The sequence below is a fragment of the Orbicella franksi genome, chromosome 6, assembly GCF_964199315.1.
Source record: "Orbicella franksi chromosome 6, jaOrbFran1.1, whole genome shotgun sequence".
Lineage (NCBI taxonomy): Eukaryota > Metazoa > Cnidaria > Anthozoa > Scleractinia > Merulinidae > Orbicella > Orbicella franksi.
The window spans coordinates 29,468,041-29,474,677 of NC_138150.1; the positions used below are offsets into that span (position 1 = coordinate 29,468,041).

The 6,637-nt window shown below is 37.0% G+C and overlaps 1 pseudogene across 1 annotated transcript; it reads left to right on the forward strand.

The window, feature by feature from the left end:
- Window positions 1-5,078: 5,078 nt before the first annotated feature.
- Window positions 5,079-6,038, forward strand: LOC145491570 (uncharacterized; annotated as a pseudogene). Its single transcript, XR_014049861.1, has 2 exons — window positions 5,079-5,464; window positions 5,579-6,038. The product of XR_014049861.1 is annotated as an uncharacterized LOC145491570 (transcript).
- The last annotated feature ends 599 nt before the right edge of the window (window positions 6,039-6,637 follow it).

Here is a 6,637-nt window from a genome sequence, read left to right on the forward strand (position 1 = left end):
AAAAGGAGAACTGACATGAAAGTTTTATTTTTCCAAATAACAAGCGGCCAGCTTATTTTCGTTTTTCTGACAGACTGAGCAGTGAATTTTAAATATCCGCGCTCGGTCGTTTGTTCGAGTGAGAAGACTGCACTGTCATTTTTCGTACCTTGCCAAACCATTTCCTTGAGATGTTTAGACCTGCCAAACATGGACAACTTTGTATGTTGAACTCATTAAATTAGTAGTGTTGAGTCTTTCAAAAAGGAAAAGAATCCTTACATTGCGCCGGGAAATATGATAGTGCACACGACACAGGAAGCAAGCAACTGAGACAATTTTTCGATGTTTTTCTTTGTCAACCTGAAAAAAATTCGTTAAGAAGCCAAACTTAAAATGATTGCTGTTTCTTAATAAGCACAAATTTGCAGGTCAGCTGTTTAACGGCGATTCTCTTGTTTAAGAAAAACCGCGATCGGAGAAATAAAGTACATGTATACGTGGATTTGTTTTTTTTTTTTTTTGAGATAGCTTTCTTTTCAAAAAGCACTCTGCAAATTGCTCCAGAATTTGAGAACAATGAAAAGTGAATGAATTGGTGCGCAAATCATGTTTTCTTAAAACAAAGTTGAAGTAACAACTAAATATTTACATAGAATTTCCTAAACAGTTTCTTAAAATAAACTCAAAGGAATTAGCCCTAACACATTACATGCAATAAGGCACATTGAATACCCCGCTGAGAGGAAGTTTTATAACTTAAGGTAATTCCTCTGAAATAAAAGTGACAATAGATTTTTGTTCAAACTTTGTCCACTGAATATTTGTCATATGATAACTTCAATTTTGAAATAAAAAAGGGGGTGCCCATGCTCATTAAGGAGCGGTGAGGCATTGAAAATGCCCCATTTTGGCATTATTTAATGCTTATTATAAGAACGCATTCCCATTAATTGTAACATCTTTGTGAGCCCGGACTCATAAGAACACGCATCAAACTACAGTCAATACATTGTGTCGGACACAAATAAACGTTTTAAGTTTGATTCACACAGAAAGCTAAATCCTTGGTTAAAAATTTGAGCCAAATTTCTTGACGTGGTCACCGACTGCCAAATAGAAAAGACCACTGTGTATCTGCTATTTTTCTTATTTATTCAATTTTCAGCAATAGAAATTAGATCAGCCTTTTCTCACGCAAAGCTTATGATTAGTTGATTACAATGAGTGAAAAAAAAATTGGGGTGCCCGTGCTTGTTGGTGAGCTAGAGCCATTTTCCAACTGACAGAGCTCAATATCAAGGCGAATCCGTCATGTTTTCAATGTGCGCGTGCACGAGCGCGCGCTAATGACGCCATAAATTATGCGCAGTAAGGATGCGCAATGCAAATGTGAGGAATGACCTTAACTTACACCAAATTTAAACAGGTGGTTCTGACATGAACATGCAAATTTGTTTAACAACTCGTACTAGACTCACTTTCTCAAAACAAAATTAGAAACTTTGTGACTTATCCTCAATAAAAGAAGACTTAAACTGAAAATAATTCCGGATTTAAGACCAAAACATTTATGTTTAGGCAGGATTTTTCTGAAGTGTTTTCCTTTGTGCATTAACTCGTCAGCTTCTCAACCTTTCAGTGTCTCAAATTCCAGTTATTAGCCCGGCCAACATGATTTCGTTCCGAAAAAGATCCAATTTTAATTTCAGATAACAAGTATTTGGCCTTTTCGATCGTATAGTTGCTTGATTCAGTTGCACTGTATGTTTGTCAGCAGTTGCGTCCGTTTTTCTTTGGCAGTCAAGCTAAGGTCGGAAAAACTTCAATGATGGAATTTTGGTTGAGAACTTAAAAATTTGTTAATAATGTATAAAGTTTTTTAGAAGATTGGCACAAGCAGATGCAAATGTGTTTAACAACTGTCGATGTCGTACTAGACTCACTTTGTCAAAACAAAATTAAAAACTTCATGACTTATCCTCAGTCAAAGAAGACTTAAACTGAAAATCAATTTGCACATTCTCTCTGTTTTTCCAATTTTGTTTCTAGTTTCACGCACACACAAAAAAATGCAAAACTAAAGCTAAAATTTTTTTCGAAGTTTTTGCCTCTGAAGTTATATGTTCATAAAGTTCTGAAGAGGTGTGTGACTTCAGGGAAAAAACTGTGATATACGAATAAGATAACTTAAAACGTGAGAGTTCTTTCTTTATGAAAACAAAGGTTTGAGATCAAAAGTTTTCTTCTGAGCAAACATTAATTCAGATTTTTGATAAAATTTTCGGAGGCGAAAAAAATCTGTATATTGTGCCGGGAAATATGATAGTTAGACTAAACGGGAAACAAGCAAGATTATTTTGTTAACATTCTTGACAGCCTGAAGGAAGGCTCGTGAAGAAGCGAAACTTGAAATGACTGCTGCCTCATAATAAGTAATCACAGTTTTCAGGTCTGTTTAATGGCCAATTCTGTCGTTCAAAAATAAGCAAGATTGGAGAAAAGAAGTATGGTATTTTTTTTCTGAAATATTAAACTGTCATTTGCAAAAATACTCTGCAAATTAATCTTTCATTTGCAAAAAATGAAACATTAATTCTGAATTAGTACGCAAATGATATTCTAGTTCTTAACACTAAGCTTTGGTAACAACCAGTTCATTTTCGTAGAATTTTTTTTCGTTTTGTTATGAAAACTAAACTGAAATTTGGAGAAAGTTGTTAAAACGTAAACTCAACGTTTTGCGTAGAATTAGACCGATCACATTACATGCAATAATTCTCATTAAATACATCGCTGAGAGGAGGTTTTATAACTTAACTCACACCTTATTTTAACAGGCGGCTTTGACATGAACATGCAAAGCCAATATATTTATATTTAAGTAGGATTTCTCTGAACCGTTTGTTTTGTATATAAATTGGTCACCCGCTCGAGGTTTCCGTGTCTCCGCTTTAAATTATTAGCCTGGCCAACATTGTTTTGTTCTAAAAAAGGTCCTTTATTAATTTCAGATAACAACCTTGGCTTATTCGATCGTATAGCTGCTTGATTCAATGGCACTGTATATAGGTCTTCAGTTGGGCTTTTTCTCTTTGTTAGTGAAGGCGAGGTCGGAAAAACCTTCAAGATGGCCTCGAAGTTTGGTTAAGCACTATGAATAAGAAATAAAATTTCCAGCTGCAGTTTAGTAAACACATCAAAACATTTCATTTTGAAACATTTTAAAGTAACAGGCCGACTCCGAGTTTAATAATAGGAAATATAATCGAAAACCGCGATTAATTTTTCATGTTATACAGTAAGTTGACGCAAATTATGCTCGAGTTCAAAGAGAACTTCATCACACGTGTGGTTAACTCAAACCGTCCAAACCAGCACATTCTCTCTGTTTTCCCAATTTTGTTTCTAACTTCAGCTGTGTCACATGTACTTACTCGAACGCCTTCAATACCGGCGTTTTCCAAAAATATAAATCTAAGCTGAATAATTTTTCGAAGTTTTGGCCTCTGAAATTACAACTCCATATAACTCTTTTTCTGTTTTTTTCTTTAAGTTTCGTTTAGGATACTTGACTCAAATTTGGAAAAAGTTCTTAAAACGTGAACTTAACGGCTTGCGTAGAATTAGGCCAACCACATTTTATGTAATAGGTCACATTACATACAGTGCTGAGATGAAGTTTTAAACTTAATTATAATTTACTTCGCTGCAGAATAAAACGTTAACTTTTGTCATACCGACTAACCCCGTAAATCTAGTGACTGCTTTCCTATGCAGACACCGTACAAGTGGATTAATGATCATTCTCTTGGAAGAGCCGATCGAAAGATATTCAGCTGAGACTCATAGTATGAGATTTGGCGCTACCGTACCACCGCAGAGGCCAAAACTTCAAAACATTATAGATCGCGCTTCAGATTTAAATATCTGGAAAACGCCAGTATTGAGGCATCTCGGGTAGGTGTATGAGGCACCAGTAAAGTTAGCTAAAAAAAAATGGCAAAATAGTGAGAACGTGCTGGTTTGGACGGTTTGAGGTCACCAAACGTGTGAGGAAATTCTCTTTGAACTCGAGCATAATAGTGTGACTTTACCGCATAATATTAAGAATTAATCGGAGTTTCGTTCATATTTATTTTATACAACTAGGAGATGGTCTGTTACTTTAAACTGTTTCAAAACGAAATATTTTGAAGTGTGTTTATTACACTGGAAACTTAGAGTGGCACTGAAGCTTTTCGAGACCTTTATTGATTCATTATTCATGATTTTTTAAGTTTTTTCCGACCTCGGCTTGACTGGAATAGAAAAACAGGCGCAACTGATGACAGATATACAGTGTGACTGAATCAAGCAACTATATGATCGAATAAACTAAGCTTGTTGTCTGAAATTAAAACTGGATCTTTTTCGGAACGAAATAATGTGGAAAGTTGAGACACGGAAAGCTCGAGTAGGCGATCAACTTATTCACAAAGGAAAACACTTCAGAGAAATCCTGCTTAAAGGGGCTCAGTCACGGTTTGCGCATATTGAAAAGTTTAGCCTCAATTTTTCAAATTCGTCGTTTGTAATCCGGCGTGTTAATCTTCTCCATCCTTAACCATCCTTGTTCCTTTATGGTTTATCATTATCTCTTTGGTGTTTTTCTATCTTATTTAACTGTTATTCTCAGGTTTCCAACCATTTAAAGGTAATTTTGTATGTGGCCAAAATAACTCAAAATACCGTGACTGAGCTCCTTTAAATATAAATGTATTGGCCTTTAATGCGAAATGACTTTTAGTTTAAGCCGTCTAGCTTTGTTTGAGGAAACGTCATGAAGTTTTTAATTTTGTTTTGAGAAAGTGAGTCTAGTGCAACAATTGTTAAACAAATTTGCATGTTCATGTGAAAGCCATCTATTTAAAGCAGGTGTAAATTAACATTCAAAGACGATTGACTGAACTGAGCCAATACGAAAAAACAACTACTTACTTGTCTACTTTCCTGCACTTGACCGAGTTTCTAGTCTATAAAAGCTAAAATACCAGGCTTTTAACCAGAACTTTGGATGTTATTGAAGCAACAAGCATGTTAACGTTGTGAAGGAACAGCTGAAAGGTATGCGCAAGAATGCTAAAACAGCATTTGCAAGTTCTGTGTATGAAAAGATCAAGAAGATGGCTAAGAAGGCAAACGTCAAGGTAAGCATCCCTCGAACTTGTGGTAGACAGATATGAAGAAACAACACCAATGCCAGGACACCAGTCGCCTACATTCGACGGGCAATATTTCTTCCCTTCCTTGACAACTTGTTGGAGCAAATAAATACCCACTTTAATGGACTATCAGAAGCGGCATTGCTTGGACTGCTACTGATACCTGCCAACTTACAGCAGCTTAACTAGTCTTCTCAAGAGAAACTTATTCAGTATTATTCCCCTGATCTGCCGTCCCCAAGCAGTGCGTCGCAGGGGCTGGAGCTGTGGAAGTGCTTCTGGTATGTTATTGTGCGTTAATATTATACATGGGTTACCAAGTCTATAGTGATAAGCTGAAAAAACCGATTATACCTTGTCTTGAAATACGCGTTACTTTTTGCTTTTATTTTTAGGAACAACGCCACCGTAAAACCCACGACACTGCAGGAGACATTGAAAGCCTGCAGCTCAAGCCTCTACCCCAATGACCACACAATTCTGCGCCTCCTGTTGATCAACCCAGTCACAAGTGCAACTGTTAAACGTAGCAACTCTTCACTGCGCTTTGTGAAGAATGTTTATCGCAGCACCATGGGAGAAGAACGTCTAAATGCACTGTTGCTGCTCTTTATTCACAAAGACATACCTTTAATATGTAATGCAGTTGATGACGAGTGCGCCAAACGAAACCAGAGGAGGATGACATCAATCCACTGCAGTGATTTATTTCGATTAATACTGGATGTATAAATGCAATGCCATTACTCTGTTAACAGTTCGCCTACCACTAACACTACGATTTTGCTTTGAAAATCGTTTTATAAAATGCTCATTAATTCTATCTTCCGAAACGTTAACGTTACTTTACTTTGCATCACGAATACGCTCACAATCATGTGTGCTGCATCTCCTGAAAAGTGAAGTTTTCATTCGGGTGAGGGGGGGGGGGGGGGGGATAGGGTGGAGGTCTCGGCTCCCTCTTTCTGAATTTTCTGGACTCGCCCCTGATTGAAATTTTTCAAACATATCAAGCTTCAGTTTTGATTTAAAGTATTACATAATGAAGGTCGAAGAAACTGCCACATGAATTAGTCAACGTGAAACGTAAAAAAGCCCTCATAATAAAGCAAAGGCCAAAAGTAAGAAGTTTTCTTCCTTAGGGTAAAGCTTGAACGAACTAAAAAAAAAACGTATCAAAATGTTCAATGAGCTTATTTTTTTCAGCAGCACTTGGTAAAGGTGAAGTCTGCTTACGAGCCAATGTAAGTGGCCCATCAAGCCGGCGTCTATCCCCGGTTTCTGTAGCATGAAGCGACTAGGAGTATTTCGAATTCCTTCTGGATGGGATGCTAGTCCCTGGCAGAGTTGACCCCGGCGTTAAGTTGGCTGTCACCCATTTATACACTCGGGTGGAGAGAAGCACTGTGAGGCTTCAAGTGTCTTGCCCAAGGACACAACACAATGTCCTCGTT